The sequence below is a fragment of the Mobula hypostoma genome, chromosome 22, assembly GCF_963921235.1.
Source record: "Mobula hypostoma chromosome 22, sMobHyp1.1, whole genome shotgun sequence".
Taxonomy (NCBI): domain Eukaryota; kingdom Metazoa; phylum Chordata; class Chondrichthyes; order Myliobatiformes; family Myliobatidae; genus Mobula; species Mobula hypostoma.
This window is the reverse complement of record NC_086118.1, coordinates 46,903,677-46,929,559: the sequence shown is the minus strand read 5'-3', so window position 1 is coordinate 46,929,559 and position 25,883 is coordinate 46,903,677. Positions and strand designations below refer to the sequence as shown.

At 40.7% G+C, this 25,883-nt stretch overlaps 1 protein-coding gene across 4 annotated transcripts in view; it reads right to left on the bottom strand.

Moving 5' to 3' along the window:
• Positions 1–25,883, bottom strand: part of cyth1b (cytohesin 1b) — a 252,469-nt gene that overhangs the window by 45,409 nt on the left and 181,177 nt on the right. The window lies entirely within an intron of this gene.

Sequence of the window (25,883 nt, the reverse complement as noted above, 5' to 3'; positions counted from 1 at the left end):
CTGCTCCAGTCCACCCAGCTGAAAATGGTACCAGCAAATGCTGGGGTTAACCTCGCGACAGACTGGCGTCTTATCAGTCGCTTCACGCCACAGAAACCGGCATAAGCACCTGTCTGATGGGCCACAAGGCTCGGGACAGACTTAACTATTGTCCTATAACCTGATATAGCAGAAGGGAAAATCAGAACAGTACATTAAATATCTCTCATTTTGAACAGACAGCCCAAATTTAATTAGACTCAGTTATCTCCTCCACCTGCCAAAATTCAAAGTTCAAAGTAAATTTATTATCAAAGTACATATATGTCAAGAAATAGTGGATGCATTAGTGATAATTTTTCAAAACTCGTTAGATTCTGGACTAGTTCCTGAGGATTGGAGGGTGGCTAATGTAACCCCACTTTTTAAAAAAGGAGGGAGAGAGAAACCGGGGAATTATAGACCGGTTAGCCTAACGTCGGTGGTGGGGAAACTGCTGGAGTTGGTTATCAAAGATGTGATAACAGCACATTTGGAAAGCGGTGAAATCATCGGACAAAGTCAGCATGGATTTGTGAAAGGAAAATCATGTCTGACGAATCTTATAGAATTTTTTGAGGATGTAACTAGTAGAATGGATAGGGGAGAACCAGTGGATGTGGTATATTTGGATTTTCAAAAGGCTTTTGACAAGGTCCCACACAGGAGATTAGTGTGCAAACTTAAAGCACACGGTATTGGGGGTAAGGTATTGATGTGGATAGAGAATTGGTTAGCAGACAGGAAGCAAAGAGTGGGAATAAATGGGACCTTTTCAGAATGGCAGGCAGTGACTAGTGGGGTACCGCAAGGCTCAGTGCTGGGACCCCAGTTGTTTACAATATATATTAATGACTTGGATGAGGGAATTAAATGCAGCATCTCCAAGTTTTCAGATGACACGAAGCTGGGCAGCAGTGTTAGCTGTGAGGAGGATGCTAAGAGAATGCAGGGTGACTTGGATAGGTTGGGTGAGTGGGCAAATTCATGGCAGATGCAATTTAATGTGGATAAATGTGAAGTTATCCACTTTTGTGGCAAAAATAGGAAAACAGATTATTATCTGAATGGTGGCCGATTAGGAAAAGGGGAGGTGCAACGAGACCTGGGTGTCATTATACACCAGTCATTGAAAGTGGGCATGCAGGTACAGCAGGCAGTGAAAAAGGCAAATGGTATGCTGGCATTTATAGTGAGAGGATTCGAGTACAGGAGCAGGGAGGTACTACTGCAGTTGTACAAGGCCTTGGTGAAACCACACCTGGAGTATTGTATGCAGTTTTGGTCCCCTAATCTGAGGAAAGACATCCTTGCCATAGAGGGAGTACAAAGAAGGTTCACCAGATTGATTCCTGGGATGGCAGGACTTTCATATGAAGAAAGACTGGATGAACTGGGCTAGTACTCGTTGGAATTTAGAAGATTGAGGGGGGATCTGATTGAAACGTATAAAATCCTAAAGGAATTGGACAGGCTAGATGCAGGAAGATTGTTCTCGATGTTGGGGAAGTCCAGAACGAGGGGTCACAGTTTGAGGATAAAGGGGAAGCCTTTTAGGACCGAGATTAGGAAAAACTTCTTCACACAGAGAGTGGTGAATCTGTGGAATTCTCTGCCACAAGAAACAGTTGAGGCCAGTTCATTGGCTATACTTAAGAGGGAGTTAGATATAGCCCTTGTGGCTACGGGGATCAGGGGGTATGGAGGGAAGGCCGGTGCAGGGTTCTGAGTTGGATGATCAGCCATGATCATAATAAATGGCAGTGCAGGCTCGAAGGGCCGAATGGCCTACTCCTGCACCTATTTTCTATGTTTTCTATGTTTCTATATACTACCCTGAGATTAATTTTCTTGCAAGTAATTACAGTAGGACAAAGAAATACAATAGAATCAATGAACAACTACACACAAACCAGACAAACAACCAATATGCAAACAGAAACCTTGCAAATACAAAAAATAAATAAGTAACTATTGAGAAAATGAGTTGTAGAGTCCTTGAAAGTGAGTCTATAGGTTATTGAATCCACCCATCCAGGGCACTGATTAATAGTATAGATAAACCGATCGGTCATTTTTGTAGAATTTGCCAAGGACTGTGCCTTCCTCATTCAAAAACATCATCTTCCATAATCCCCACAATCAATTCCCTTCAATCACAACCAGAGGAATAACATTTATTAATGGCCTCTGGAGAATCTTTCCTACGGTCAATACACAGATTAACCTACAAAATTGCACTGGGAGATATAGATAATAATTACTAGCTGTCTTTGATGATCATTACGATTAAAACTGCAACTTTATGCAAGATCCAAACATTTAATCCCATGGGTTGTGATAACCTTACTTTTATCAGTCTAACCACTTTAAGCAACTATAATCTGATGTTTTTTAGCATTAATTTATGACTGTCTTTTATAGTCTCAAAAAATTTTAAACTTTGGACTTCATACACAACACTGAAGTCAAACGCTTTAAATATTGCACATGTTCCACACACATCATTCTAAAAGAGGCAAATTTACACTGTGATTCATAAAATTGTGAGAATTGTGTAGAAGTAAAATTTAACATTAAAACTGAATGAAAGTGTAATATTGATGTTTCAAATATTAATCCTTGATTTTTTTTTAATTCATTGAGATATTCTTCACTGGAAGAATGAAAGATTTGCAGGTCACAATGGAGATTCAAGTGAGACTGCAGATGCTGGAACTTTGGAGCAACATGAATCCTTCATCAGGACTGGGAGTAAATTCCGCCACTGTAATTTCTCCCAGTCCTGACTGATAAAGGGGCTCGATCTGTAGCATTAGCTGTTCATTTCCCTCCATAGATGCTGCCAGACCTGGTTTCCTTCAGCATCTTGTATGATGCTTCCAAATCAGGAAGGACTGATCACCCAATCTGCACAAGCAGATTAAGGAATGAAATACACATCAGAATCAGATTTAATACCAGTAGCATACGTCGTGAAATTTGTTAACTTTGCAGCAGCACTACAATGATAAATATTTAAAAATTGAATTAAAGTAACTATATAATAAAGTTAACATAAGCAGTACAAAAACAGAAATAAATTAAAAAATAGTGAGGTAGTATTCTTGGATTTAATATCCATTTAGCAATTGGATGCTCAATTATATGCCTTAAAACTGTTTTTTGAAGGAATGTGGTCACAGTAAATTTAAAGAGAAGAAATGGAAGCTGCATGATAAAACTGTGGGATTAATTATTTTCATACTGTAATGTCAACTGGTGTTTTAATATTTGTTTCCATGTTAAATGAAAATATTTAAAGTTGTTAGTCTGAATCATTGCTTTGCACATTTTGTACACCACTATTCTTGTGAGTAAGATTTATTTTTATGTAGTGCCTGATTAAATCTCAGATATTCCAAAGGCTCCACATTTAGCATCATACTTTGAAGTGCAATCATTGTTTAGTAATTACATTAACACTGCATTTTGAATTACATGCTCTTCAACTTGCGAAGGGAAGAATGAATTTGTCTATACAATTGCCTGTCAAGATTTTCATAAAACGTTTCATAGCTGACGGTTTAAAAACACCAATGCAAAGGATCACAGCAGCCAATTTGCTCCAATTAAGATCTTGGTGACAGGAATGAAATAATGCCCAGGTAATTTGTTTGAGTGATGTTAATTGAGGGAAAAAAATGCCACAAACCAAGCAAAGTTCCTCTCTTCCTCTTCAGACAATGGCATGGGCTCATTCAGGTCTCTCTGACATAACATACAGAGCTTCCGTTTAACTGTTTCCTTTGAAAGTGGACAGCACAGACATTAACATAAATATCAGAAACAGATTTAACATCACTGACATATAGTATATTGTGAAATTTGTCATTTTGTTGCAGTAGTGCACTACATAAACACTACAAATTGCAATAAGAAACACATATTTTAAAAATTTAATTAAATGTGTAGTGTAAAAAGAGAGCAAAAGTAGTAAGGTAGCGTTCATGGGTTAGTTCATTGTCTGTTCAGAAATCTGATAGTACAAGGGAAGAAGATGGTCCTAAAACATTGAGTATGTGTCTTCAGACTCCTGTATCTCCTCTCTAATGGAAGCAATGAGTGATGGAGTCCTCAGTGATGGATGCCACCTTTAAGAGGCATTGCCTTTTGAACATGTCCTGAGAGATTCTGTAGATGCTGGAAATCCAAAGCAACACACAAAAAACGCTGGAGGAACTCAGCAGGTCAGGCAACATTGACAGTCAACAGTTTAGCCGAGACATTGCAGCATTTCTTGCTGAAAGTCCCTCCCAAGAATCTAACTGTATGGGTACAAGAATACAAACCATACTTCTCCATTCAATAGTACAATCCTACATCAATATGTGGCATCATTAGGGCCTTTTCATTACTCCAGAGAGAAATCATGGTTCCATTCCTCCTTTCTATTTTCTTTACTCATTTGGAAACTGCAAGTGCTGTTTCAGGGCTTCTGCATGTCAAACCTTCTTGACCTAATTCTGTGTCAGCTTCAATTTTCTGCCCCAAAAACTACCAACAGTGAGATTTCAGCAGATTGAGCTGACATATCCCTCAGGCTTTTCAAACCTTCTTTAAAAGAAGCTGCTGCAAATGTGGCTAGAGGCAAACAAAGAGCTAAGTCAATCTGATTTCCCCTAATTGCCCCCATCATTGGTTTATAGTTTTAAAAAAAATGAACTGTATCCAATTGTCACACCTTGCACAGCAATCTTGTATGTAGATCTTAAAATCCTATAAAAATATTAATTTGCATGCTATTGCACTGATCTATTGTCTCTTTGTTTCTTCTGTGCTGAGATGTACATCTAGACCTACACCTCACTTCATTTAAATCTAAATTTTAAATTGCTTTCAGATTGATTCTCAAGAATTAGCTTCATTGGTTTTAAGAATGTAAGGGTGCCTTGTGTTCACAAATTATTCATTTTTGTTTTGTGATCAATACTGTTAGAAAATAGGTGACTAGATATGCATTGGAATATGCTGTGAGAAAAAGCAGACAAGAAAAGCAAGTATTCATAAAAGCTAATGAAGGGTTTGGCCCAAAACGTTGATTGTTTATCCCAATCCATAGATGCTGCCTGACCTGCTGAGTTCCTTCAGTAATTTGTATGTGATACTCTGGAATTCCAGCATCTACAGAATCTCTTGTGTTTAACATTCATAAGAATATAGTGCAGATATCATCGATGTTCAATAAATGTTATATGTGATGTATTTGTTATACAAACTGCATAACAGGTGACAACATCTCCATATAACTTGGAATAACCCTGAATTGTCTCCACTGTATTAGTTGCAATTTTATTCAAATAATGGAACAAAGCTATCAATTCCGATAATCTCAGTGCACTCGGGATCTGCCAAAACATGCAATTTGAACCCAATAATGAGCAATATTATGTAAAGAACTAAAAACTCTTAAAACTTTATAGGTTAGAGTAGTTTGATGAAGTAGGGCAGAAACATCAGCTGGCAGGACATTAATGCAGAACTAATGTTGCAGCTACACATTTAACTCGGTCTAATAAACTAATTTAAATTTTCAAGAGCATTTACTAAGGTATTATCCTGTGCCTACATGCTACTGCTGAGCATACACTCAGTGGTCACTTTATTAAGTACCCTTAATAAAGTGGCCACTGTGTGTATGATCATGGTCTTTTGCCTGCTGCAGCCCATCCATTTCAAGGTTTGATATGTCCATTCAGAGATGCTCTTCTATACACCACTCTAGTATTTGAGTTACTGCCACCAGTTTGACCCTTCTCCTCTGACCTCTTTCATTAACAAGGCGTTTTCACCCACAGAAGCATCATTCACTGGATGTTTTTTGTTTTACGCACCATTGTCTGTAAACACTTTTGTATGTGAAAATCCCATGAGATTAGCATTTTTTTGAAATACTCAAACCACCCCTTTTGGCACCAAGAATCATTCTACAGTCAAAATCACTTAGGTCACATTTTCTTCCTATTCTGACGTTTGGTCTGAACAACAACTGAAACTCTTGACCATGTTTGCATTTTTTTATGCATCCAGTTGCTGTCACATGGTAGGCTGATTAGATATTTGCATTAACTAGCAGGTGTTCAGGTGTACCTAGTAAAGTGGTCACTGAGTGTATATGCAATCTATTTCAACATTGCAACAATGTTATAGCAAATTAAGAGAGATGCTTTGTAGCTGAACTAAGAGAAAGGTGCTTTGCAGCTGAAAAGCACTTTTAAGTTAATCACATTTCTTCACAAAATGAACACATTCGAGCAAAAAAATTAAATTTAGAGCTAAGTATGTCATGCATTTGAGAATGTACAACATGCAAAGCCATTCAGCCCATCATGTCCAAGACTAGCTTCACCCTAGCTGTAACACTGCGTCCAATTCCAAGCTCCATATTTTATGAAGAACACTTTCTTCCACCTGTCCAAGATAGCTATCAGGAGCGCGACGTACGCAGGGTCCTTAGCATGTCAAGGATTTCTCCCCATCCATCCCCCAATCTCTTTGGCCTTCTACCATCAGGCAAGAGGTACGGTAGCATTAGGACAAAGACTGGTAGGGTGGGAAACAGCTTCTTCCCTCAGGTTGTAGAACTACTGAGCTCCCTGCCACCACCCGGGTCTCATCACGCATGAAGCACCAGTAGCATTACTTGGGGGTGTCACAGTAGCGTAGTGGTTGGCACAACGCTTTGCAGTACTAGCGACCCAGGTTCAATTCCCATCACTGCCTGTAAGGAGTTTGTACACTCTCCCTGTGACTGTGGGTTTCCTCCTGGTGCTCCGGTTTCCTCCCACGGTCCAAAGACGTACCGGTTGGTAAGTTAATTGGTCATTATAAACTGTCCTGTGATTAGGCTAGGGTTAAATGGCGGGTTAATCAGCAGTGTGGCTTGAAGGGCTGGAAGGGCGTACTCCATGCTGTATCTCAATAAATAAAAATACTGTTTACTTTTTAACTTGTGTTGTAAATACACCTTATGCAAAATGTCAGTCATCTGGAAGATACGTTAATTTATTAATGATAACATTACTTTGTGGGCTATGTGAGAGTTATATGTGCTGTGTTGTGCACCATGGTCTGGAGGAACAATGTTTCATTTGGTGGCATACACGTGTACGGTTGAATGATAATAAACTTGAATTTGAACTTACAAGCTGGTACAGAAGAGAATTATTAGAGTAACTCGAGGGATGGGAGATTACAGTGATGCAGATTTATGGGAGATTTAAGCTAATTTTTTCTTGAGCCAGGGAAGGATAATAGATTTTGTAGAGACATTTAAAAATACAAAAGACTTTATTCAGGATATATCAAGAGAAATTTCCCAAGGGAAGAAAAATCTGAGTTGACAGATTTTATATAACAAATGGTTAGGGTTCACAATAAACTGGAGAAAGTAGATTTTCTACAACGGCTTTTGAAATGATTTGTAATAAGCTCCTGAGAAAGAGTACAATGATACACAGAAAGAGCTCAGAAGGACAGTCTGGATTGTTTGTTAAGAGTTGGAATAAACTTGAAATATATACACCCTTCCCATTCTTTTTCCATTCCTCATTCTGGCTCTCCTCTTACCCCTTCTCTTCTCCTCACCTGCCTATCACCTCAGTCTGGTGCCCCCCTCCTTCTTTTCTCCCATGGTCCACTTTCCTCTCCAATCAGATTCCTCCTTCTTCAGCCCTTTACCTCTTGCACCTATCATCTCCCAGCTTCTCACTTTATCCCCCACCCACCTACCTTCCCGCTAAAATAGCTTCATCTATCACCTGCCAGTTTGTACTCCTTCTCTTCCCCCAACTTCTTATTCTTCCCTTTCCAGTCCCGATGAAGAGTCTCTGCCAGAAATGTCGACCGTTTATTCCTCTCCATAGATGTCGCTTGGCCTGTCTGTGCATTTTTGCGTTTGTGTAATTCTGGATTTCCAGCATCAGCAGAACCCATGTTATTAAGTGCTGAATATCCTTTTTCCACAGAGTGATATCAATGATAATTCAAATAGTACTTATATCATAGATATTCAAATTAATTCACCTACAAGGAGTTTTTCAAATATCATGATTTGATCAACCAACTGTCACTTGGCTAAATTTATTTCATCGGGGGTACAGTTTCTTCAACAATCTATACAACGTAAAACAAAAGAGAAGGGTGAGAAGGTTCCCTCTGTGTGTCACATGTAGCAAAATCATCAGGACTTTATAAAGAATTTCCACCACACCTTACTCCCGAGATACATCTTCCTCAGTGGGGCCACAAACATTCATGGAAGTGACTAAGTCCTTGAAAGTGTGATTAGAAATTTAGTTGCTATAGAAGAGTAGAAACCAATTAAACCATACTTACTTTGAAAGTTTAATTTACTATCCTTTTACTATTCTGGTAAATCACATGAATCATGTAGTATCAGTACGCAATTATGATAAACTAGATAATATAATGCCGGTAACTAGGCTGAGCATCATAGTTTAATAGGTTTTTGGGCTCCTTATCTAAGAAAGAATGTGCTGGCATTGGAGAGGGTGTAGAGGAGGTTCATGAGAATGATCCTGGGAATGAAAGGGTTAACATATGGGGAGTGTTTGATGGCTCTGGCCTGTACTTGCTGGAGTTTAGAAGGATGGGAAGGGGTTCTCATTGAAGCCTATTGATAACTGAAAGGCCTAGATAAAGTGAATGTGGAAAAGATATTTTAAGAGTGGGGTGGGGAGGCCATGACAAGAGGGCACAGCCTCAAAATAGAAGAATGTCCTTTCAGAACAGAGATGAGAAGAAATTTATTTAGCCAGAGAGTAGTGAATCTGTGGAATTCATTGCTACGACGGTTGTGGAGGCCAAGTCATTGGGTATATTTAAAGCAGAGGCTGATAAGTTCTTAATTAGTAATGGTGTCAAAGATTATGAGAAGAAGGCAGAAAAATGGGGTTGAGATGGATAATAGATCAACCATGGAGCATACGTGACGGGCAAAAAGGTCTTATAACTTCACAATAACTCCTGTCCAATAACATGTGAACAGGTAAACTCCAGAAGTCTGAATGACCAGAATTTCCCTCATCTAAACCTTTCATTCTAGAGTTGACATCAATGATCAGATCCAAAAAGTACCTATTGTTCTGAGGAAATTCTGAACACTAATTCGGCAGCAGAAAGTAACTCACTTCAAGAGACTTTCTACATAGCAAGAATGATAGTGCTGAGTTAGAATTTGACAGTGCTTTATTGACATATATCCTACAATGACTTCAAACATGCTATATCACTGTAGCTTTGCAAAAAATCCTCACTGCTTCCTTTACTGCTTCCAACTAGCTAAATTTACCATCCTGCCTTCACCCTGAAACCTTGGATGCCCTGACTAATCAAGAATCTATCAACCTCCGCTTTAAATGACTTGGCCTCCCCAGCCGTCTGTGGCATTGAATTCCACAGATTCACCACAGATTCGTCTGGCTAAAGAAATTCTTCCTCATCTCTGTTCTGGACAAGATGGAATAGACTGTCAAACATGTTCAGGAAAGTTTCCTTCATCAGTGCATAGAACTCCCAATGAGACAGTACGCGATACTCGATCTGCTATTAGCAAATGAGAGAGGGCGGGTGACAGAACTTTACGTAGGGGAACACTTTGCATCTAGTGATCACGGTGCCATTAGTTTCAAATTAAGTATGCAAAAAGATACATTTGGTCTGCAGGTTGAGATTCTAAATTGGAGAAAGGCCAATTTTGATGGTATCAGAAATGATCTGGCAAGTGTGGATTGGGACAAGCTGTTTTCTGGTGAAGGTATACTCGGTAAGTGGGAGGCCACCAAAATTTAAATTTTCAGAGTACAAAACTTGTATGTGCCTGTCAGAATAAAAGGTAAAAACAAAAAGTATAGAGAACCTTGGTTTTCAAGAGATACTGAAGCCCTAGTTAAGAGATAAAAAGGAGGTACATAGCAGATACAGTATAGGCAAGTAGGAACAAATGATGAGCTTATTGAGTATAAGAAATACAAGTGAGCACTTAAGAAAGAAATCGGGAAGGCTAAAAGAAGACAAAGTTGTCCTAACAGACGAGGTGAAAGACAATCCAAAGGGACTCTACAGATATAGATACAGGGTGGTGAATCTGTGGAATTTGTTGCCACGAGCGGCAGTGGAGGTCGTCACTGGGTGTACTTAAGGCAGAGATTGATAGGTATCTGAGTAGCCAGGGCATCAAAGGTTATGGTGAGAAGGCGGGGGAGTGGGACTAAATGGGAGAATGGATCAGCTCATGATAAAATGGCGGAGCAGACTTGATAGGCCAAATGGCCAACTTCTGCTCTTTTGATTTATGGTCTTATGATATATTAACAGCAAAAGGACTGCAGGGGACAAAATTTGTCCTCTGGAAGATCAGAATGATAATCCATGTGTGGAGCCAAAACAGATGGGGGAGATCTGAAATAAATTTTTGCATCTGTATTTATTCAGGAGATGGACACAGAGTCTATAGAAGTGAGGCAAAGCAGCATCAACTTCATGGACCATGTATAGATTACATTGGAGGGGGTGTTTGCTGCACTGAGGCAAATCAGGGTGGATAAATCCCAAGGCCTGACAAGGTTTTCCCTCGGACATGATGGGGGGCAAGTGCAGAAATTGCGGGGGACTAGCAGAGATATTTAAATCATCCTTAGTGACAGGAGAGGTACCAAAGGATTGGAGGAGAGCCAATGTTGTTCTGCTGTTTAAGAAAGGTTCTAAACATAAACCAGGAGATTACAGGCCAGTGAGTCTAGTGTCAGTTGTGGGAAAGTTATTGGAAGGTATTCTAAGGAATTGTATACAAGTATTTGGATAGACATGGACTGATTAAGAATAGTCAGCATGGCTTTATGCGTGGTAGGTCATGCTTAACCAATCTAATAGAGCTTTTTGAGGAAATTACCCGGAAAGTGGATGAAGGCAAGGCAGTGGATATTGTCTACATGGATTTTAGCAAGGTATTGGCACGGTCCTGCATGGGAGGTTGGTCAAGAATGTTCAGTCACTTGGCATTTAAGATGAGGTAGTAAATTGAAAAAAGTGAATACAGGACTGGAGATGTTGTATTTGAATGCACGCAGTATACGGAATAAGGCAGATGAACCTGCAGCAGAGTGGCAGATTGGCAGGAATGATGTTGTAGGCATCATTGAATCATGGCTGAAAGATTATAGCTGGGAGCTCAAAGTCAAAAGATACACATTGTACTGAAAGGATAGACGGGAAGGAAGAGGGGGCAGCATTGCTCTGTTGGTTAAAAAAAAAGGAAATCAAGTCATTAGAAAGAGGTGACATAGGGTCAGAAGATGTTGAATCATTGTGGATAGAGCTAAGGAATGGCAAGTGTAAAAAGATCCTGATCGGAGTTGTATACAGATTCCCAAACAGTAGTAAGGATGTGGCCTACAAATTACAGGAGATAGAAAATGCATGCCAAAAGGGCAATGTTACAATAGCTATGGGGGACTTCAATATGCAGGTAGATTGGGAAAATGAAGTTGGTGGTGGATTACAAGAGGAGAAGTTTCTACAGTCCCTACAAGATGGCTTTTTAGAGCAGCTCGAGGTTGAGCCCACTAGAGGATCAGCTATTCTGGATTGGGTGTTGTGCAATGAACCAGAATTAATTAGAGACGTTCAGGTAAAAGAACCCTTAGGGGCATGATCATAATATGATTGAATTCACCCTGAAATTTGAGAAGGAGAAGCTAAAGTCAGACACATCAGTATTACAGTGGAGTAAAGGGAATCACAAAAGCATGAGAGAGCAGTTGGCCAGAATTGATTGGAAAAGAACACTGGCAGGGATGATGGCAGAGCAGCAAAGGCCAGAATTTCTGGAAGCAAATTGGAAGGCACAGGATATATACATCCCAAAGAGGAAGAAGTATTCTAAGGGCAAGATAACACAACCGTGGTTAACAACAGAAGTCAAAGCCAACATAAAAGCCAAAGAGAGAGCCTATAATAGAAAAAAATAGTGAGAAGTTAGAGAATTTTAAAAACCAAAAGGCAACTAAAAAAGGCATTAAGAAGGTAAAGATGGAATACAAATGTAAGTTAGCCAATAATATTAAAGAGGACACCAAAAGTTTCTTCAGATACATAAAGTGTAAAAGAGAAGCAAGAGTGGATATTGGACCGCTGGAAAACAATGTTGAAGAGGTAGTAATGGGGTTCAATGAAATAGCAGATGAAATGAATAAGTACTTTGCATCGGTCTCCATTGTGGAAGACACTAGTAGTATGGTGGAAGTTCCAGATGTCAGGGTGCATGAAGTGTGTCAAGTCACCATAACTAGAGAGAAGGTACTTGGGAAACTGACCGGTCTGAGTGAAGATAAGTCATGCGAATCAGATGGTGTACAGCCAGAGTTCTGAAAGAGGTGGCTGAAGAGATCTGTGACAATAGGTGCAGAGGCAGGTAGTTTTGAGCAAGTAGAGAGGTCACAGAAGGACTTAGACACATTGGGAGAATGGGCAAAGAAATGGCAGGTGGAATACAGTGCCGGGAAGTGTATGATTGTGCATTTTGGTAGAAGAAATGAAAGGGTTGATTATTTTCTAAATGGAAAGAAAATACAAAACAACTGAGGTGCAAAGGGACTTGGGAGACCTTGTGCAGGATTCCCTAAAGGTTAATTTGCAGGTTAATGTTAACATTCATTTCAAATGGACTAGAATATAAAAGCAAAGATGTAATATTGAGACTTTATAAAGCACTGGTGAGGCATTTGGAGTATTGTCAGCAGGTTTGGGGCCCTTATCTTAGGAAGGATATGCTGAAGCTGGAAAGAGTTCAAAGGAGGTTCATGAAAGTGATTTCAGGATTGAATGGCTTTATCACATGATTACCGTTTGATGGCACTGGGAATGTATTCACCAGAATTCAGAAGAATGATGGGTGATCTCATTGAAACCTATCGATTGGTGAAAGGCCTTGATAGAGTGGATGTAGAGAGGATGTTTCCTATGGTGGGAGAGTCTAAGACCAGAGGACACAGCCTCAGAAAATAGAGGGGCTTCCTTTTGGAATGGAGATGAACAGGAATGTTTTTAGCCGGAGAATGGTGAATCTGTGGAATTCTTTGCCACAGGCAGCTGTGGAGGCCAAGCCTTTATGTACATTTAAGGTAGAGGTTGGTAGGTTCTTGATTGGTCAGGGCATTAAGGGATACATGAAGGTGGCAGGAGATTGGGGCGGAGTGGAAAATTAAATCAGTCGTGATGAAATAGCGAAGTAGACTTGATGGCCCAAATGGCATAAATCTGCTCCTATATCTTATGGTTTTATTGGATTTGACCTTGTCTTTGCGGGAGAAGCCAGAGAGTGGTAGCAGGTTGCCTCTCTGACTGGAGGCCTGTAACTAGCGAAATGCTGCAGGGATCGGTGCTGGATCTGTTGTTGTTTGCCATCTATATTAACGATCAGTATAATAATGTGGTTAACTGCATCTGCAAATTTGCAGGTGACACCAAGATTAGGGGTATAGTGGACAGTGACAAAGGCCATCAGAGGGATCTGGATCAGCTGGAAAAAATGGGCTGAAAAATGGCAGATGGAATTTAATACAGACAAGTGTGAGGTGTTGCACTTCAGTAAGACCAACGAAGCTAGGTCTTACACAGTGAACAGTAGAGTACTGAGTAGTGTGGTAGAACAAAAATCTGGGAGTACAGGTGCATAATTAATTGAAAGTGGCGTCAAAGGTAAATAGGTCCTAAAGAAAACTTTTGCAACATTGGCTTCATAAATCAAAGTATTGAATACAGGAGATGGGATGTTATGTTGAAACTGTATAAGATGTTGGTGAGGCCATTGTGGAGTACTGTGTGCAGTTTTGGTCACCAACCTACAGAAAAGATGTCAATGAGATTGAAAGAGTCCAGAGAAAAGAAAATTTATAAGGATTTTGCCTTGTCTGGAGGACTTGAGTTACAAGGAAAGACTGACTAGGTTAGGACTTTCTTACTTGGAACATAGAAGATTGAGGGGAGATCTGATGGAGGTATTTAAAATTATCAGGGGTATACAAAGGGCAAATGCAAGCAGGCTTTTTCCACTGAGGTCGGGTGGGAATACAACCAGAGGTCATGGGTTAAGGGCAAAAGGCGAAAAGTTTAAGGGGAATATGAGGGGAAGCTCTTCACTCAGAGGGCCATGAGAGTGTGGAACAAGCAGCCAGCACAAGTGGTGCATGCAAGCTCAATTTCAACATTTAAACGAAGTTTGGAGAGTTACATGGATGATAGGGGTATGGAGGGCTATTGTCCCAGTGCAGGTCAATGGGAATAAGCAGTTTTAATGGTTTGGCATGGACCAGATTGGCCGAAGGCCCATTTCGGTGCTGTACTTTTCTTTAACTATGACTCAAAGGGACACCTTTGTATTCTGACGCTGTGCACTCTGGTCCTAGATTGGCCCACTACAGGAAACATCCTCTCCACATCCACTCTATCTTGACCTTTTAATATTTGTTAAGTTTCAGTGAGATTCTCCCTCATTTTATAAACTACAGAAGTACAGGCCCAGATCCATCAAATGTTCCTCATATGCTAACCTTTCAAAAATATCGCAATGGCTTCCTACCCTTGCTAATAAAAAATGATTACAGAACTGAAAGAATTGTTCCTAAATATTCCCACAGTATTAAGCGTGAATGAGACAAAAGGAAGTGATGTGACAAGATCAACACTGTGCAACTCATGGAGGATATTCTCACAGTTTTTGCTGAAGTAATGGATTGAAGAAAAAGTACAGAGATCTATGTTGTAACAACTTTTATTATAATTACGGGTTTGTACAAGTTATTTTCATGAATTCCACTACCATAAGATTAATTTTTATTTGGTGGTACGTTGCTTGCAAGTGTAATTAGGAAACTAATTTAGCTATCTTTCTATCTGTAATGGAACAGATGATTTTAACTGCAACTTTGAATCCAACGGTCTTTGGACAGCAACAGGAAGAACTCCAAACAAATATGTAAAGTGGTTTGTTCCTTAGGGAACACAGAAGCCACTAATCAGAATAAAGAGTGATCATTTTAAGCTTACTGAATTTCAAATGTCAAAAAGAAACAGCAATCTCCTTGAGTTTTAACATATATTTGCATGGACAGAACCAATGCAAATGATGCAATTGAACAACGTGTTTCCATTGTCACGAGTTCAAACTGTCTACACTTGGAGAAGGAATCAGGATGCCACATTAAATTAAAGATCTGTATTTAAGTGCGATTCATTGGGGAATCAAGTTAACAATAGCCAAGCAATGTAATAACTGGTACATAGTTAACAAGTGCCATAGTTTTCTACTACGGCTAATTATGAGCTACAGCAGCATGGAAACATAATTAGGGTGATCTGGGAACTTGTAGATGACAGGTCTCACAGTTCTGTCGCCTTGCCGTGATGGAGAAGCCTGTGAATTTCTGAGATCCTGAAAATGACATCGTCTGGAGTTTACCCACCTGGCACTTAGCTCACGATAGGGTCACCCACGATGATAACGTCAAGGGGGACGTTCCAGACAAATAGTGATCCAGCCAACACCCTAATGGTGGAACTGGCGAAAGATGACACATCAGAAAGGCAGTGAAGCTGGAGAAAGGCTGCAGCAGTGAATGGCCCCAAGACATCTCGCATTACATGCCACTGGACCCTAACCTCGACCTGTCAGGGACTTTGTGACAGCAATCTCCATTGACAAACTTTTAGGAGATCACACTCAGCTTGAGTGATCACACTATTACTACGTCTGCTACTACTACTATGACCTTAACAAATAAAGTTTAAAAACAGACAAGAAAGACAAAGGGGAACTGACCAAGTCAGGCAGCATCTATGGTGGGGAATAAATAATTGATGTTTCGGGTCAAAACCCTTCATCAGGACTAGTCAAAACAGCACATATGCAAGAAAACCTGCAGGTGCTGGAAATACAGAGCAACACACAAAAAATGCTGGAGGAACTCAGCAGGCTGGGCAGCAGCTATGGAAGAGTAAGCAGTCAATGCTTCAGACAGTGACCCTTCATCAGGACACTCAAGAGTCATAGCTGGTACATCACAACCAACTGCCAGAGTCAGATGCAACTAATAGCCCAAATTCTTAAGTATACCATGCTAGCACACAAATCAAATTTCTTCCACTCAATTTGTATTAATGACATAAGAGGGGTGATTGATAAGCTCGTGGCCTATGGTTGAAGGAGTCAAGTTTAGAAAACCGGGCACATTTATTTTTCAACATAGTCCCCTCCTACATTTACACACTTAGTCCAGCAGTCGTGGAGCATACGGATCTTGGACCTCCAGAAAGTGTCCACAGCAGGGGTGATTGATAAGTTCCTGGCCGAAGGTAGAAGGAGATGAGTTATACAGCTCTGGTTACACGCACATGCAGTTCAACTCTTTTAGTGATTATGCAGAAAGTTTGAAGTTAATAACTCATCTCCTTTTACCTTAGACCACGAACTTATCAATTACCCTGATAAGTTATTAACTTAAAACTTCCTGCATAATCACTCAAAGAGTTGAACTGCATGTGCGTGTAACAAGAGCTGTATAACTCACCTCCTTCTAACTTAGGCCACGAACTCATCAATCACCCCTGGTGTGGGCACTTTCTGGAGATCCAAGATCTGTAAGCTCCACGACCGCTGGACTAAGTGTGTAAATGTAGGAGGGGACTATGCTGAAAAATAAATGTGCTAGGTTTTCTAAAATTGTCTCCTTCTACCTTAGGCCACGAACTTATCAATTACCCCTTGTAAATGCGATCATCTCACGACACACATTAGCAAGGGGTTTGTGTGACAATAACTTTATCTCTGCAGTTCTGTAGATGCTGAGGTGGCACAAATCTGTATTGAGACTGGTACCAGACACAGTCCGCCTTCACCACAAACTGCGGAGGTACTGGAGCAAATGAATGGGGTTTTATAGATTTATAAAGGTGGCCACTGTCAATGCATTATTGTTCGACTAATGCTAGGTGACTTTTTGTTTGTTAATCACAGGGAGTCCAATCCCTGTCCCTCTTCTAAAGCAAAAATAATGGCCACCACTAACAATCAATTCCAATGATTATTCGTTTGACAATCGCGGCTGGCTATTCTTTCATCTCAAAATGTGAATGAAACCAATCACAATTATAATTAATTTCTTATCCCATTTATCTCCTAACACCTGAACAAAAATTATGTTTGTTTTTTCCTTCCACAAACCTGGAGGGACAAAAAAAAACAAATATTGTTCTGGTTCTGGTGAAAGAAGATAAATAGGATAAGAAATTAATTATAACATCTCTCATCTCAAATTACTCAAGATTAATATTAGCCTGTTGAAATTGCTTAATGATCTTCTGCGGAAGTAAATTATAATGCAAAGCCTGCATCACAGGAGAGATGAAGACAAATATATTATTCAAAAAAGACAATCACAGTATTGTGCTGTTATTTACCATCACCTGCTTCATAGTCTGCTTTCACAGAACATTACAGCAGAGCACAGCTCAGGCCCTTCATGATATGATGCTTTGCTAACCTTTTCACCTACTCCAAGATCAATCTAATTTTTCTCTGCCTCAAACCCCAATTTTTTCTATCATCAATGTGCCTATCTAAGAGTTTCTCAAATGTCTCTAATGTCGGCACTACTACCCCCAATAGTGAATTCCATACACTTGGCACTGTCTATGCAAAAAACCTACCTCTGACATCCCCCTTTACTTTCTTCCATTCACCCTAAAAGGATGCCCTCTCATGTTGTCACCCTGGGGAAAAAGTCTCTGGTTATCCAGTCGATCATCTTGTACATCTCCAGTAAGCTCTCCGATCCAGGTAGCATTCTGGTAAAATGTCTCTGCACCCTTTTCAAAGCTTTGACATCCTTCCTATAATGAGTTGACCAGAAATGAACACAATATTCCATGTGGTCTAAATGGGGTTTTAAAATCGAGCTGCAATATTGCCTCAAAGCTCTTGAACTGAATCCCGATTAATGAAAGCTAACACACCACACATCTTCTGAGCAACCCTATCAACTTGCAAAATTTCAAATGATGTCATTCTTTACCATTAACAGCACACTTGCAATTTTTAGTGATCCAGAGTACTTAAATCACACAAATTAGGAATTAAGCCCAAATATTTCCTGAGATGCCCCACTGAAGGCAGTTTAAGTAGATAGAAATTAACCATGGTTTGAAGGCGATAGAGTCAGAAATAATGCAGTTCCCAAGGAGATATTGGATTGTGTAGCAGGAGAGAGAGTTCAAAAGAAGCGAGTGGGGGCGGACGGACATTCTGGGTACCAAAGAGACTTTGGATTGTGCATAAATAGGCACTTGACAAAGGCCAGTAGAAAGAAGTTAGGGACAGAGGAGTTCAGATGCCCGTCCAACTAACCCATTTAAGAGTGTGGATAGCTCTAAGCACCGAGCTGATTTGGAGAGGTTCAGAACTGCTCCTTCAGCAGCGATATTCAGGTCTGATGCGAATTTTGGGCGGCGTGTTCTAGGCCTGGAGTGATTCACCGCGGCAAGGCCCAGGTCCTAATGCGAGGTACAACACGCTGTTTGGATAATCTAAACACCGGCCCAAACACTGGAAAGGCAGGGTATCGAGAGTCGGGCAAGGTTGGATCACTCCAAGTGCCGAACCAATTTGGAGAAGTTGAGAACAGCTTCCCCAACAGCGAAATCTAATCCCAGAATGATTCATTACAGAGGGGGCACGGATCCTAATGTGAAATTTGGACAATTTAAATGCCGGCCAGATAGTCTGGGGTCCCTCTCTCCGCAATGCTAAGGCTGTGAGTCTGCCCCCGGCTGCTGTGCTTCATGTCTGTGAACTTTGTGGTGATTTCCCCGCAAATATGATTAACTGAATAACAAGGCTTTGGGCCTACTCTGGGAATTTGGATCCAAGGACGCAGTTTGGTTCAGAATACTGTTGTTGCTGCTCGCTTCTACTGTGTGCATGACTTGATTTGATTTTTTTCATTTCCCTTTTCTCTGTCGGCACCGGGGGTTGGTCTTATTTTTTTTTAATTAGGTTCTTTCAGGTTCAGAATCAGGTTTATTATGACCAGCAAGTGTCGTGAAATCTGTTCCTTGCGCCTGTTAAGCAAACAAATCTCAAGGTTGCATAGTTTATACATTCTTTGATAACAAATGCACTTTCAATCTTTAAAACTTTAAACGGAGTGGACACTGTGCGAGTGAGCCAGAGTAAGAGTGGGAAGCTCAGGTATTGGCTCAGAAGCTTCGGAGAGAATTGTGGAGGGCCGCAAGTTAATTTTTTTGTTTAATTTTTCTTTCTTTCTTTTTGCATAGTTAGAGCGGTGGGGTTGCCAGGCAGGGTAGTGGAAAGCTCCTCTTGTGGGATGTGGGTAGGCAGGGAGTCCTCCAGTGTCTCTGATGACTACACCTACAAGAAGTGCATCCTGCTGCAGCTTCTTTCAGACCGTGTTAAGGAACTGGAACAGGATGAACTCCAGATCATTCGGGAGCTGAGCGATTGATCAACAGGACATACAGGGAGAGAGTTAAACCCAAGGTGCAGGACAGAGGTAACTGGGTGACTGCAGAACAGTGAAAGGGGATGGGCAGCCAGTGCAGAGTATCCTGTGGCTGTTCCCCTCAACCGGTGTAATTGGCAAGTGGAAGATCTTCAATCGTGAAATTTTGAGGGTACGGAGTTTATATGTTGCTGTCAGAATAAAAAGCAAGGATAACAGTTTTAGGGAACCTTAATTTTCAAGAGCTATTGAGGCATTAGTTAAGAAAAAAAAAGGAGGTGCTTAGCAAGTATAAGCAGGCAGGAACAAATGAGGTACTTATGGAGTACATGGAATGCAAGAGAACACAAAGAAATCTGGAGGGCTAACTGAAGAGATGAGGTTGCTTCTAGCAGACAAGATGAAGAAGAATCCCAAGGCCTTCGACAGATATATTAACAGCAAAAGGATTGCAAGGGATAAAATTAATCCTCTGGAAGATCAGTGTGGTTATCTATTCCTGGAGCTGAAAGATATGGGGGAGAACTTAAATGGATCTTTTTTGTATCTGTATTTGCTCAGAAAACAGACTATGTGACAGAAATGAGGCAAGGCAGCAAGGAAGTCATAGAGATTACTGAGGAGGAGGTGACTGTTGCCTTGAGGAAAATTGGGATGGATAAATCCCAGGACCTGACAAGGTGTTTCCTCAAACTCCATGGGAGGCAAGTGCAGAAATTGCAGGGGCCCTGTCAGAGATATTGAAAATTTCCTTTGCCACAGGTGACATACAGGTTCAATTTCAACATTTAAGAGAAATTTGGGTAAGTACATGGAGGACTGGTATGGAAGGCTATGGTCTGAGTGCAGGTCAATGGTAGAGGCAGATTAATAGTTCAACATGGACTAGATGGGCCAAAGAGCCTGTTTCTGTGCTTAGTGTTCTATGACTCCAGTACTAAACATATTGCATGGAAATAGGCTCATCTGCCTTGCACATTCATGCTAACCTTTTTGTCTGTGAACACTAATCCCAGCTACCCATATCCTTCTACACCCTGTTTATTCAAGTGTCTTTTAAACATAATAATTGTATCTGGCTCCACCATCATCCCCTCTTGCAGCAAATTCCACTTATCGACGATTCTCTGTGTAAATAGAAACTTTAACTCTCCTTCCTTGCACCTTAAATCTTATGCCCGCTTGTTTTGCTACCACTACCATGGGAAAAAGAGATTCTGACAATCTGCTCTACATGTGCCTCTTATAATTTTATATTCCTCCATTAGGTCATAGAATCAGAGTTACATGGCATGGAAACAGGCCATTCAGCCCAATTCATCCATGCTGACCAACTGGCCTATCAAAGCGGTTCCCATCTGCCTGCATTTGACCCATATCCCTCTGACCATAAGACATAGGAGCAGAATTAAGCCATTTGGCACATTGAGTCTGCTCCATCATTCAATCATGGCTGATCCTTTTCTCCCTCCTCAGCCCCATTCACCCGGCCTTCTCACCACAACCTTTGATGCCGTGGCTAATCAAGAACCTCTCAATCTCTGCCTTAAACGCGACCAATGACCTCGCCTCCACAGCTGCTTGTGGTAGCAAATTGCACAAATTCACCACCTTTCCTTTCCATCTTTCAGCCTGGGAAACCAAGACCAGCCTATTCAATCTCTTCCTATAGTCAAAGTTCTCCATTCCAGGCAACATTGTGGTGAATCTCCAATGTATTTTCTCCAGTAGTGGGCAACCAGAACAGTGCACAATACTCCAAATACAGTCTAACCACTACTGTCTGAAGTTACAACATCTTAACTTTTGTAATCTATGTTCTGAACTATAAAGACGTGCATATCACATGTCTTCTTCACCACCTGATAGAACATAGAACAGCACAGGAGCAGGCTCTTTGGCCCATAATGTCTACACCAAGCAGTGACAAATTAAACTAAACCTCCCCTGCCTGTACACAATCCACATCCCTCCACTCCTCAGGTATTCAAGTAACTGTGCAAAAGCCTCATAAATGCACTATCATAGCTGCTGTGTGTAGCCATCTATGTGACTATCTATCCATGTAGCTACTTAAAAGTTTTCACCCAAGGTCCCGCTGTTCATCTACTTTCCTTACCATCCAACTATTCACTATATATATCCAATCCTATTTGACTTCCCAAAATACATCACCTTGCATTTGTCAGGATTAAATTCCATCTGCCAGTGCTCTCCCCAACTTTCCAACCGATCAATATCCTGCTTTAAACTTGGACATATTTCCTCACTTTACTTAATACTACCAACTTCCAATGTTACTGACAATCATCTGAATAATTCTTCCTAAATTAACATCAAAGTTGTTGTATGGGTCCCAGCACTGGTGCATTACTGGTCACAGATCTCCAATCAGGAAAGCATCTTTCCACCACTACCCTATCATCAAGTAAATTTTGATTACGTTCGTTAGCCAGCTCTCCCAGGATCCTAAATGCTTTAACTTTCTGGACCAGCCTCCCATGTGTATCTTATCAAGTGCCTTACTGATATTAATGTAGACAATGTCCACTACCCTGCCCTCAATTGTTTTTGTTACCTAATCAAAATTCTCAATCAAATCAGTGACACAATGTTCAAAATGTTATCTGAATTATTTGTTTGAGTTATTTCAAAGAGAATGTAACATATTCAGAGAATGTAACAACTTGTTTTCGTTTCACAAGAAAAACTTTGAAACAGCTTTAACTTGCAAAAGTTTTTGCAGGAAATTAACCTTAACTAATACTTCTTGCAGGGATAAAACGCCATTCATCTTTCCTGAAATGGTGTGCTGCACAACACATCTCCTCCTCAAATTTCACTTTCTGCAAATGGTGGGTTAAGAAATGTCAATAGACAATAGACAATAGGTGCAGGAGTAGGCCATTCAGCCCTTCGAGCCAGCACCACCATTCAATGTGATCATGGCTGATCATCCACAATCAGTACCTTTTTCCTGCCTTCTCCCCCATATCCATTCACTCCGCTATCTTTAAGAGCTCTATCTAACTCTTTCTTGAAAGAATCTAGAGAATTGGCCTCCACTGCCTTCTGAGGCAGAGCATTCCACAGAACCACAACCCTCTTGCAAAAAATTGTCATTGTGCAAAATTGCGCACGAGCTCTGACACAATTATGACTTTGTTTAAAGTACACTATCAGACTTGAGAGCTAATAAAACTGATAAAAGATTCCCTTAAAGTTTAGTGCAGAAGAATTCAAAGGCAGTATGCCCCATTTAGACAACTAAACAGATGAATTTGACAATATTGTATATTAATGTTTTTCAACAGTGAAGAAAACAAGAAAGAATTATCACTCAAGATTTGGTTATCCTTGCAAGACACATCCAATGAAAAAGGCCACACTGCCTAAAGTACATTTTTGTTCTCCGTAGAAAAGAACAGCAATTCTATGGATAGTTTTTCTCAACATGCACTTGCTAGCAGGAAGATAATCACCGTCTTACTGAATTGAACATTATTTTTCCAAGTCATGAACTAAGTATCATGACAGGTCCTGGTTATTGTAATAGAATAAATTGGTACAATCAGTGGCGAGCCATCCACTCCACCATAAATAGCATGACAAATTCCAATACTGTTTTAGTTTTACCAGCACCACACCCATTCTAATCGGAGCTTCACCAGCGTTGCACAACGTTTGAGCTAAACATAAACACAAGCTGCAGGGGCAAAACAATCTCAACAACAACTATTAGAGTGGAATTTATAGAACAGGATTAGAAGATCTCGACATTTGAAGTTTAGTACAGACTAATATTCACGGTAATGTTCTCCTGGTCAGTTCAGCATTTGTAGGCACACGAACCAATAAATACAAAAAAACCTTATTCGTAGAGGGATGAAAAATAATGCAATATGAAGCACCATTCACAATGGCCCAAAATACTTCATTGTCAATTAGAAAATATGGATAAGGTTGAAAGCACTGAGGCATTGCAAGCACCCTATCTACTTAGGAGTCACCCTTGACAGATGTCTCACTTTCAAGAACCACATCAAAAAGACAAAAGTGAGCACACGAAACAACATCCTGAATAAGCTAACACAAAATGGGGAGCAAGCTCGAGAACATTGCGAGCCAATGTACTTGCTCTTTGCTATTCCACTGCCAAATATGCCTGCCCTGCATGGGAAAGATCTACTCATGCTGCGAAGATGGATGCCGTTCTGAATGCAAGCTGCTGACTTATCACAGGTTGTTTAAAACCAACAAACACCAACAGCCTATATATCCTGGCGGGTATCGCTCCCTCTGATACAAGAAGGATGGTAGCCAGCAAGAAAGAACGACTCCGTCAAACATCAGATGAGAGGCACCCTCTACATGGTCATACACCTACACCCAGCCGCCTAAAGTCAAGGAAGAGCTTCATGAACAGTGTTGTTCCATTACAATCAACCCCATCTGAAGCCTGCATCACCTGTGAAAAGACCAGCTCGCCAGTCTCAAACAACCCTCAACGATGGAAATTCCACCGGATGAAAGCCTTCCCCCAGGAGCTAACCGCAACTGGGCAACCTGGAAGTGCCTTAACAGACTTAGGACTGGTGTAGGTCGTTCAAAGGTGTCACTAAGCAAATGGGGATATACAACCAGCCCGACAACTTGTGAATGTGGAACTGAGCCACAAACTATGCAACATCTCCTGCAATGCCCATCGCTAGAGGAACCCCTGTTGCAGATCTTGCCGAATTCAACAACAAGGCAGAAAAATGTGTCCAGTTCTGGCTGGGCCATGTATAGACTGCCTGTGGACACGATAAGACGATGACTTTGGATGAAGTTTGAGGCATGTTTGGTTCTACTGGAAGAGATTTTTATGAAAATGCAAAATTCTTACCTGAAAAGATTACAAACATATCCAGTAACTAATGTTCATTTACAGCTAAATAACAGATCCTCCACTTCACATTCCTGCTCTAACAGTAGAAAGGCATAAGATTTTTGGGTCATTAGGCTCTCTTCTGGGGAAGGTAAGACCTGTACAGAAGAGATGTTTTGCACCTGAACTGGAAGATGACTAACATCCTCGTGGGAAGGTTTGCTAATGCTTCCGCAGTGAGGTTTAAACTAGAGTTGCACAGAGATGGGAACCAGAGTGCCAGAACACTTGAAGAGGTTGTGGAGATAGATGCTGGTAAGACCTCAGACAAAGTTAGGAATCAAAAGGTTGAGCATGGTGCAACTAGTGTCCTGAGCTGGGTATATTTCAATGCAAGAAGTATCACAGGAGAGGAGGATGAGCTCAGGGCATGGATCAACACCTAGAATTATGATATTGTAGCTATTACTGAGACTTGGTTGCAGGAGGGGCAGGACTGGCAGCTTAATATTCCAAGTTTCTGTTTTAGACATGACAGAGGGGGAGGGATTAAAGGAGGAAGAGGGGATTACTAGTCAGGGAAAATGCCATGCGGTGCTCCATCAGTACAGACTGGAAAACTTGTCTAGTAAGGCATTATGGATGGATCTGAGAAATAAGAAAGGTATGACTACATTGATGGGCCTATATTACAGACTACAAAACAGTCCAGGGATTTACAGGAATAAATTTGTAGAGAGATCGCAGACTGTTGCAAGAAACAGAAGGTTGTTATAGTAGGTGATTTTAACTTTCCACATCTTGCCTTGGACTCCCATACTTGTAATGGGACTAGATGAGATAGACTGTGTCAAATGTGTTCAGGAAAGTTTCCTTAATCAGTACATAGAAGTCCCAACTAAAGAGTGTGTGATACTTGATCTACTATTAGAGAATGAGACAGGGCAGGTGACAGAACTTTGTGTAGGGGAACACTTTGTATCTAGTGAGCACATTGCCATTAGTTTCAAATTAAAAATGCAAAAAGATGCGTCTGGTCCGCAGGTTGAGATTCTAAATTGAAGAAAGGCCAATTTTGATGGTATCAGAAATGATCTGGCAAGTGTGGATTGGGACAGGCTGTTTTCTGGCAAAGGTGTACTTGGTAAGTGGGAGGCCTTCGAAAGTTAAATTTTCAGAGTACAAAGCTTATAGGTGCCTGTCAAAATAGAAGGTAAGAATAACAAGTGTAGGGAACCTTGGCTTTCAAGAGATATTGAGGCCCTAGTTAAAAACAAAAAAAAGAGGGGAAAGCAGGAACAAATGAGGTGTTTATGGAGTACAAGAAATGGAAGAGAACACTTAAAGAAATCAGGAGGGCTAAAAGAAGACAAAGTTGCCTCAGCAGACAAGGTGAAAGAGAACCTGAAGGGACTCTACAG